The 10,172-nt window shown below is 47.1% G+C and overlaps 1 pseudogene; it reads left to right on the top strand.

The window, feature by feature from the left end:
• The first annotated feature begins 3,147 nt into the window (after positions 1 to 3,147).
• On the top strand, positions 3,148 to 6,866 carry LOC102240866 (annotated as a pseudogene).
• The last annotated feature ends 3,306 nt before the right edge of the window (positions 6,867 to 10,172 follow it).

Consider the following 10,172-nt stretch of genomic DNA (forward strand, 5'->3'; position numbering starts at 1 on the left):
CTCTGGGCTCTGAATGTCGTGGACATTGGGTAATATCTGCCACTCCATGGACATCAGTTCCCCAATTTTCCATTGAGGGTTGGGCTCAGAACTGCATAAGCCTGAGCTCAGAACAAAGGGCCCAGCTCCCTCCACCTTGGGTGGGTATTGGACAGAGGTGCATGCATGTGGTTCCAACTCTGGGCTCCTTTTCAGACAAATACTGGCCAAATGCTCATCTGACCTGCTGAATGCTCACCATCTCCCCTATGCCTCTCCATGTCTGTGCATGATTCCACCAGCAGATCCTTTTCCAGAGCCCCCAAGGAAACCTGGGTGCAGCCAGAACCCCAACTTTGCCGGCACAATGCTAGGTTCATCTCAGGCTCTGTTGGGTTCGGTATCTTGTTCATTTATTTCTAAATACATATTACCCTTCTGGAAAAAGCATGTGTGGGTATCACTGATTTCATAAAACAAACAAACAAACAAAACACCTCTCCCTATCAGTTGAATTGGGGCAGATTTTATTAGCAAAGATAGAAGATAGATATTGCTACTATTGCTATAACATTCCCTAGTTGGAAACAGGTTTTGATTAAAAACAGACATTGGTTAAATACTCCTGCCATTTCCACAGAAGCTTTACTCTGAAGGAGAAGACCATTTGTTGGATGTGGTTAGGAACAAAGAGTAGCCCCAGTATCTACAGGGGTCTTAGTAGCTTCTCTAACTTGATAATTTCACCTGCTCCCAAACTATCAGTGAGAAGGGGAAATACCCTTGGATCAACGCTATGGTTGTTTTGTGGGGTTCCCCCCCACTTTTTCTACATCCTATTTCATTTTCCTATGATTCCAACAGTGGACAGACTTCTCTACAGGAATTTTCTCTCAAGCCTTATTTAGAAATTCTGTTGCATTTACTGGCAGAAACCATTAGTTATATTAATTGGAATCGGTTAGAATAGCCAGGATTACATGTTCTAACAGTTAAATGTCTTTGTGAACCCATCAGGGTCATTGAGAAAATCAGGAACAGTTGCTGGTTCCTCTCTTGCTGAGACAAGCTTTTCTCCAAAGGGAGTTGTTAGAATTCCTATTCTCATTTTCCCTGAAGCCAGTAGGGAAGGGTAGTGAAGGGGACTGAAGGGGAAGGAAGAAGGGATGGGAAAGGGCGAAGCATATAGTGGTGGAGCTAGAAAAAGCAGAAGAATGGTGTGTTGGCATTTATTAGCTTCACAAGAGTTCAGAGACAGTCTCTAAAATTTCTAACTCCTTAATTGCTTTTAAAAGAATTTATTTGTGCTTCTCCTTAGAATCTCCTGATTTCCGAATCAAGATATGCTTCCATTCATTCATTCGGTTTAATGTTAGACCTGGCATTTTTCTTATTTTTATAGCATGCCAAAAATTAATTTAGGAACGCAAATAAAACTGCATCTTGGCCATTTGTAGGTGGATATTTTCTAGTTAAATCTTCCCATTTCTGTAAAGCACTTGCAAGTAAAAGCTTCCTATTAGTATTAGTGAGGGCTGGGATCTGGCATCGCCTGGCCTTGGAGGAACAGCTTCCCATGTTAATTTGAGGTGTGTTTTGTTGTTGTTGTTTTGTAGTTGTGTGTGTGTGTGTGTGTGTGAATGTGGTTTTTCTTTTCTTTCTGATATCTGCAGAATCTGAGCAAATTTTCTAGGATTTTTATATAACGTAGTTGGTCAACATGTGTTGCTTATGGGTTGAGCTCCATGAGGCTCTCACCCCTCAAGTCACATTCAACCCTCTGATGTGCCTCGGTTTATCTCCCTGCTGTCTAACACAAACAGAGGGTTCAGGGAATGGCTGACCAAACCTAATGGGTGCTCCCCCACCAGACCCCCCGCCACCAGAACCAGTCACTTTAACTGCAGTTGAGCTGAAATTTTGCATTGGGGCTCCTGCACGTCATGAGGAATGACCTGACACCTCCACAGAGATTCTTAGTCCCCTAAGAATACCTAATACTCGGGCTGGAGGGAGGACATGACCCTGTATTTTTGGAGCTGATTGAGTTCAACTCTAATTTATACAGCAACAGTTTTTTTTGCTCAGATTCTCAGAAAGCAATTCCAATTGGAAAGCCACAATTTAACACCAGCCACCCATTTTTTTCCTACTGTCTTGTCTTAACCTAAGTTCCATCAACCCTTAATCTTAGTTCTACCTGGAGGATTTAAAAATACAGCTGAAAAAAATATAACCCTCTACCACCAGCAAGGGAAAAGTCCTGGATTTAAAACACAATTCACCCAGGTTCACCCAGTGGGTGGGGAACCAGTGGTTCAATGGGTCCTTTGTTGAATCCTAGCACCAGATCCACAGGTTGGTCCTGGGTGAGCTTTTTTGGAATCTGACCCACTACACCAAGTAAATGTCAAAGTGAGAAACACTCAAACTTGTGAAGAATTTTTGTGAGTTTATTTAAGCCCCACTGTCAACAACTGGCGGGAAGAAAATCTCAGCGGATTGAGACAATGCTCTGAAGAATGGCAGCTTTGCACGGTATTTCATACATTACAATCAAAACAGGAGCTGTATGGTGGTAACATGAAATCCAGTGGTGACACATTAGGGTCCCAGAGAAATCAAAGTAGGAAATCCTCTGTGACTGGATAAACAGTAAAATGACACAGACATACTTCTTTTACATCCTATATGTGATTTAGGATAGTTACAAGTCAACAATTAACTCAGTAACAATGAGGGGATTTGTAGTCTCCGCAGAGCATTGCCTATGTTTTGAGGGGTCCGGAAAAAAGGAAATTCCTTTGACATTCCAAATTATATGTTACTGTAGATGCCAAAAAGCAATAGACAGGATCAGTTAAGGTCAAGATTGACCTTTGTCAGGGAAGATGCCAGCCTAGGACATGACTACCCACCTTACACTGCATTTAGTTTAAAAGTTTTCATTTCAGAACATCCTTTGTGATAACTTTAGGTCTCTGAGTTTGCAAGAACACCACACAGGCCTTCCCTGAGCTACTCAGTGAGCATGTGGTCCCTTTTCACACACACTGTCCTTGGGTCACTCGTGTCCCACCTCCTGACAACAGTCACTGAGTGCTTACGGGTTCAGTCTGCACTACAGCCCCCAACCCACCTGGCAATTCATAAGCTGCCCCTGATGGAATGTCCCTCCTCTGTCCCAACACAGGAAGAGAAACCATCTCCCCAAAATGCAGAAAGGACCTGTATGGTGCAAGCAGCTGCAGCTACCTTGCTGCCCACAGTCCTGGTCTCCACACCTCCCGCTCCCCCACCGCTGTGCCCAGGCTCAACACACCAATGCCCAAGAACCTGTTTGCTAACCGGGAGTTGGACAGCACCATCCTCAGGTTCATGCCCAGTTTGTGCAACCTGACCTTAATGAAGATGGAGGTCTTCAAAGAGCTGGAGAAGGACCTCATCTCCATGGTGATTGGCATGAAGATGCAGGGCTCCAACCTTATATCAATGGTGATCACTGTGAAGATGCAGGGCTCCAAGCACATCCTACGGGAGTATGCTGTTCCCTAGTGGACAACTGGAGACAGACCTGGGGCTGACATCACTGCAGGACCCCCACTTCCTCAAGAGGGAAGGCAGCAAGCTACAGGTCCTGTTGCACTGGAGGAAGCGCTTTAAGAACCATATCATCTGGAGCTACAAGACACTCCCTGTGGGTGCCATCCACATGGCTGAGGTCAGGCAGCAACCCCTGAAGGGTGGCCAGGGGCATCAAGGAGACTTCTGCCAAAGTGGCAGCGACCCCTGAAGGGTGGCCAGGGGCTGTGCCTCTGCAGCAGCATCCAGGAGGCTTCTGCCAAAGTGGCCGAGATCTGGATCTGCTCCCTGTCCAACCAGCCCATCCACCAGGAGGACAGTGCCATACAGGCCAGATGCAAAGCCAAGTCAATGGTTAACTACTCTGACTGGGTGTATCAGAGCTTCTCCTCTGAGCAACAGGCCAGCAACAATGCCACCTATGGACCGGACCTGGCTGGGGAGGGCGTTGACATGGGAATGCCCAAGAAGCAGAGGCCATGGATATTAGGAAAGACGTCCATTACCAGGCCAACAAATATCAAGGAGAAAGTTGTGGCATGGCTGGGAAAGTTCAAAGTGTTAGAGGAGGCTGTGGACTCGTGCAGGACACAGCAGAGCATGTCCCCAAGTTGGAGCGGGACCTGGACCTTCTATTTAACACACTGCAAAACCCCAGGGACAGTGGCCCAGACATGGAGGATGATAACAGGACCCTCAGCACCCCCTAGCCCAAGCTCAGACTGTTCTTTGAAAGCTTGGCACACTGCAGCTCACAAAGATGGGGAGCATCCACAGGGCCTGGAGCCAACAGGAGCCTGCAAATCTGGCCAAAGCGCAAGAAAACACGTCGGCCCTCGGGCATCAAACAGCCCAGCGACAGTGTTTCGAACTAGGTGGCCCACAGCACCCCCTCCCCCAAAGTCGCCTGAATCTGGACCTCCTCCATATCTAGCCAGTCCATTCACTGTGAGGAGAGCGCCATGCAGGCCGGCATAAGGACCAAGTCTATGAATCACTACTCTGAGGAGGAGTATGAGAGCTTCTCTGAGCAGGAGGCCAGTGAAGATGCCCCCATGGGTAGGACCTGAATCAGGAAGCAGTGACTATTGAAAGTCACAACAAGGTCCATAACAAGCAGAAAGTTGTGGCTTGGCTGAACAGGGCCCAAGTGTCAGAGGAGGCCCTGGACCCTGAGCAGACCCTGCAGATCATGTCCCCAAGTAGAGGAGGACCCGCACCTTCTGTCTAACATGCTGGAGAACCAGTGACAGTAGCCCAGACAGGGAAGAAGATGACAGCCTTCTCAGCACCACCAAACCCAAGCTCAGGCCATACTGCGAAGGCCTGTCACATTTCAGTTCAAAAATGGACATGGGGAGCATCCATGGTGCCCAGAGCCAAGAAGAGCTTCCGAGCCCTAGCAGGTTTCGCTGAGGGCTAGTGTGTTGGCATACGGAGTAAAGGGTCCCTGGTTAAAATCTGATCATGGGCACTCCTGTCTCGATTACAGGCTTGATCCCCAGCTCTGGTCATGGCACATGCAGGATGCAACCAATCCATGTGTCTCTCTCATATCGATGCTTTTCACCCTCTCTGTCTCTCCCCCTCCCTTCAACTTTCTCTAAAAAATCAGTGGAAAAATAACCTCCGGTGAGAGTTAACACAACAAACAAAGCAAAACAAAGGAGGCTCCTAGTCCGGCTGATGTGCCTGAGAAGACCAAGCTCAGTCAGCAATAGCCAAGTGACAGTGTCTCCCACTTAGTGCCCCAGAGCATGCCCACCCAGGGGAGCAGCCAGCACCGCCCAAGGACAGCCCGGAGGCAGAGACCTCAGCCCTGGGCATGTTCACCAAGAAGCTGCTGCCCAGTAGGCGCATCACCAAGACTGCCTCTCATCCCCTCCACCAAGGCTAAGGGTAAGCATCCCGGCCACCATGGCTGGACAGGTACCTGAAGGCGCAGCAGACGGCACAGCCACAGAACAAGCAGGCCAAGAGCCCAGACAATGAGCATGGCCAGACCCAGGGAGTCAGCTGCAGCTCCCCAGGAAGACCACGTACAACCAGCTGAACCACATCCTCATCCCTGATGACCAGCTGCAGGAGAACATCATCCTGGTCAACACCTCTGATTGGCAGAAGCAGTTCCCCTCGGACACCCTGCAGCGGCACACGCTGCCTGTGCTGTGCACCTGCTTCATGGCTGATGTCCCGGCGGCCTTCAGCTCCTTCATCTGGCGGATACAGAGATACTGTAACGATAATTTCCAGCCCCCACAGCTGGTGAAGATCCTGGTGGCAGGGGCACAGCACTACTTCAGCGCTGTGCTGAGGGTCTTCCTGGAGCTGCTGTCCTACAAGGTGCTCAACTGGCTGGGCTACATGAGCTTCCTGGTCATCCCACTGGGTTCCAACCCTGTGGCCAGGTACCTGGGCTCCGTGCATTACCGCTACAACAGCTTCTTCCAGGACCTGGCCTGGTGGGACCTGTTCCATAATCTGGAGGCCCAGAGCGCCATACAGGACACGCTGGACATCGTGACCAGAATCACACAGTACATCACGGGGGCAACTGTGCCTCCCAGCTGCCCATCAAGGAAGCCCTGCTCTCCTACAAGCAGAAGAGCCCCAGTGAGGAGTCCTTATAGTTCATTCCCTTCGGGGGTGTGGGTGAAAGTTGGGATAGTGCAACAGTCCTCAGACTCGGGAGACTCAGATGATGGGCCCCCTTGGGCTGCGACGGGCTTTTATCCTTCCCTCTGTCCATACCTCTGGTCACCAATGAGGCCTTCTCATCCCACTCATCTTGTCAGTGAGAGGGGCTTGTCCTCCCCGAGACAGGGCGATGGTGCCAAGCTGATGGAGCGGCAGGTGGATTACTGGACGGCAGCCCAGCCCTTGGACAGGAAGAGAGACTCGAAGAAGAAAGACCTGCCTTCCGCCAACAACACCCTCAAGTGCACCCTCCAGTCTCTCCAGGTCAGCAGGCTGCCCAGCAGTGACAAGGCGACAGCAACACCCACCATGTGCATGTCAGTGTTCACCAAGGAGAAGAAAAAGAAGGTGCTGTTTTTGCCCAAGAAAACCAAGGACAAGGTCATGGAGTCCAAAATCCAAAAGCCAGTGCCTGGAGGGCATCAGCCGCCTGGTCTGCAGGGCCAGCACCAGGAGAATAGGCTGCGGGTCCTCATCGAAGGTGTGGTGTGGAATGACGGGAAGTTCTTCCAGCTGGAAGCCCAGGGTCCTCCCACATCCAGCACTTCCCCATCTGCATCTCCAGACACTCCGACTCCACCTTCCAGCCCTGCCGGTGGCCCTGCTGAATCCATGCAAGTGAGGGCCCACCTGCTCTTCTGTTAACCTTTCAATTTAGTACAGAAACCGACCCTAGGAACACAAAGAGAAACCTTCTTAAGTACGAATGTGCTCACAACCTGGAAACTAATGTGGGGCCCCCATTGAGAGCCCCAACTGCTCTGCTGATTAACCAGAACTCTCTGGGGGTCAGGCGGGCAGTGCTGAGCTGGAGAATCATGGAAGGTAAGTTTTGGCCTCAGGACCCCAAACACTCCCACTGAGAAGGGTTCTCCCTTCTCCATCTGCCCTTCCTGGAAGCCAGGACTCTGCCTCCACAGGACTTAGAGCTGGTGGTCAGATGCCAAGGACTGGCCTCCCATTAGGGGCATCCTGAGCAGAACATGGAGGCCAGTCAGCCCAGCCCTGGGCCCCAGCTGTCAACCAGCCAAGTGGCCCCAGCACCACCCACTCGTGGTTTCCTAAAAATATACTTGTATGGTGCAGACCCCAGGCATACCGGCTAGACAAACTGGGGGAATACCAGCTGCTCGCCTTCCTGAGCAGGGACTTTGCTTTTGCCCTCATCTTTCTGTGTTATCACAGAACATTTGTTCCATCCAAAGGTGTGGGATCAACTATTTCCCAGGTGAGCACCCTGCCCCTCCTCAGCACAGTGGTCACTCGGCCACCTGCTTGCTGGGAGTCTTCAGGGCACTTCGTGTCTCTGAGTGCTTGTGCCTCTAAACATGGGGTGAACCTAGGTTCAAGCTCACAGGTTTATTGTAGAAACTCTTCGGGTTCCTCCCTGGAAAGTGCTCTCTGGGTGCCTGGATAGTGGAGAGGTCTGCTGCACGGGCTACGGTTGAGCTCATTGGCCATTTTCTCTTCCTCATGACAAAGCCTCTACCTCATTTGTGATTCTCCACGAGGCCTTCGGCTAAGCTCTTTTCTCCTTAAATACAGATATTGGAGATTCTATGAGGGGTCGGTGTCCTGATTGAAGCCCAAACCCAAAATGCCAGAAGTGAGCAATGGGGCCCCATGCTAAGTTTATTCTTGACTAAAAGAATACAGAAAAAGTGTAAAAAAAATCTAAAATACTAGATATTGTCAGCACTGTGTAGTGGATGAGGGTAGGGGAATGAAACACAGGAGGGCATGTTAAAGAGCATGTCTTGCTGAGGAAAATACAGATATGTGTAAGAAACCACAGGGATACATTTAACTGCATGTATTTTAAGTTAAGGGAAAGCATCTTGTCTTGCAAAATAGAATGCATTACTTTTAAACCTGACTCCAGAAATAGGACCTATTAAATGAGAAGCAATAAATGATTTTTTAAACATCAGCAGAAAATTTGACAAATGGAAGTTATTGTTTGCTTTGTTATACATGTTATATCCACACCTAACAGATAATACCCAGTCTTTTAAACAAAATAAATCATTACCAAGTACTATGCCACATAGGAAGTCTCAATAAATTCCAAAGAAGAAATATATGTTTGTTCTCCATGGATATGTTCATGAACCATCATGCATGATGCCTATATGTACTTTAACCATAATGCACTAAGGTAAAAATTTAATACTAAAGGATAGCTTTAAAATCGCCAAATATCTAGACAGTTAAGAAGATATAACAGAAACTGAAGTGAAGTATATTCTACATAAACCCTGAGTTTGAAGGAAATCATGAGTGAAATTAGGGAATACTCACAACTAAAAAACAATAAAGAAAAGCTGCAAATCAAAAGCAGCCTTAAAAGACAGAGTTTTTGTTTTAAATAGACTTCTAAGGAAAGAATTACATCTGGGAAGAGAGATCAAAGTATCCAAATAGTACACTAGAGAGCAACAGAGTGACCTTGAAGAAACAAGGAAGGGGGAAAACATAATGGCAGAAATCACTAAAACAAAGAATTTCAAAATAGTCTTCACCAAACTGGAAAACTGCTTCTCTAAAAATATTGGTAAAATAAACAGATTTCTAGCCAGACTGACCAAGAAACATTGAAAAGTGCTGTGCACATAGTTCCAACAAGTTAGGTGAAACGGACCAATTCCTGGGAAGAAACAAACTATACAACCTTCCTCAAGAGAAAGTGATGCCCTGACGAGTCTATTAAAGAGATTGAATTAGTAGTTAAAGCATCTAATGAAGGGCATCCAGGCCCAGGTGGTTCACTGGAGAATTAAACAGATTAAATGAACAGACACTTCACTGAAGAGGCTTTAACATGTCCCATGAGCACTTGAAAAGTTCAACATCATCAGCCATTAGGAAAAGGTTAATTAACCCACAAGGAGACTAACTAAAATAAAAGACTGTGATAACACTCAATGCTGGTGAGGATGTGGAGAAACTGTCACCCATCCAGTGCTGGTGGGAATGTAGACTATTACAGCCACTGGGGAAAGAGAAATAGAAACTTTCATCCCCTCAAAAACCTGAGCACAAATGTTTATGGGAGCTTTATCTTAAAACTTGCAAGTGATCTCTGAAATCCCTTGTTGGGATTAATATCTATAGTTTATAAGAAATGTCTGTCACATAAAAATGGGTAGAGTATACGAAAAGGGAATTTCATAAAGGGAAACCAAAAATGTTAACAAGATATGAAGAGATGTTAAATTGTACTTGTAGTAAGATATGAAGAGAGGTTAAATTGTACTTGTAGTCAGAGAAGTAATGAGGTGCTCTTTACACCAATCTGCATGACAGATTAGAGTGTGATGATGGGAAGTGTTGGTGAGGCTATAGGACAAATGGGAACATGATGGGCTGTGATGGGAGTGTAAACTAGTACAGGCACCCAGGAGGGCCATTTATAAGCACTTAGAAAAATTAAATATACTCTTATATATTTGAATATTCATATATATAATTTTGCTAGGTCAGGAGAGCATGAAGAATCACCGTAGGAGAACCTATAACATAGGCCTCTCATTCTCAAGCATGAACTAATCACTTTTTGAATAACATTTCCTCAGCTGGGACACAGGGGGAAAAGCAGGCCTTCTGTGTCAAAATATAGCCCCTCAGAGTCTAAGAGCATGAAGCTGGTTCTTCTGATCAGCATCACTGGTGGGAATGGGCCACTGGAAATATTGGCTAGAATAGATAGCAAAGAGACACCTGGAATAAGTGGGTTCCCAAACCTTATGCTGTCAATCCCATCTAAAGAACATTAGCCTTTTTATGAGTATTTTTCCACTGACATAAACATCCTCACGAGATGTTAATTGTATTGTATATGAACAGCATGGCTAACAAACTCATGTGACATGATGAAATGTGGCAAAGTGCTGTGATGGAGCCTAAAAAAGGAA

This window comes from Myotis brandtii, unplaced genomic scaffold, assembly GCF_000412655.1.
Source record: "Myotis brandtii unplaced genomic scaffold, ASM41265v1 scaffold5019, whole genome shotgun sequence".
In the NCBI taxonomy this organism is placed as follows: domain Eukaryota; kingdom Metazoa; phylum Chordata; class Mammalia; order Chiroptera; family Vespertilionidae; genus Myotis; species Myotis brandtii.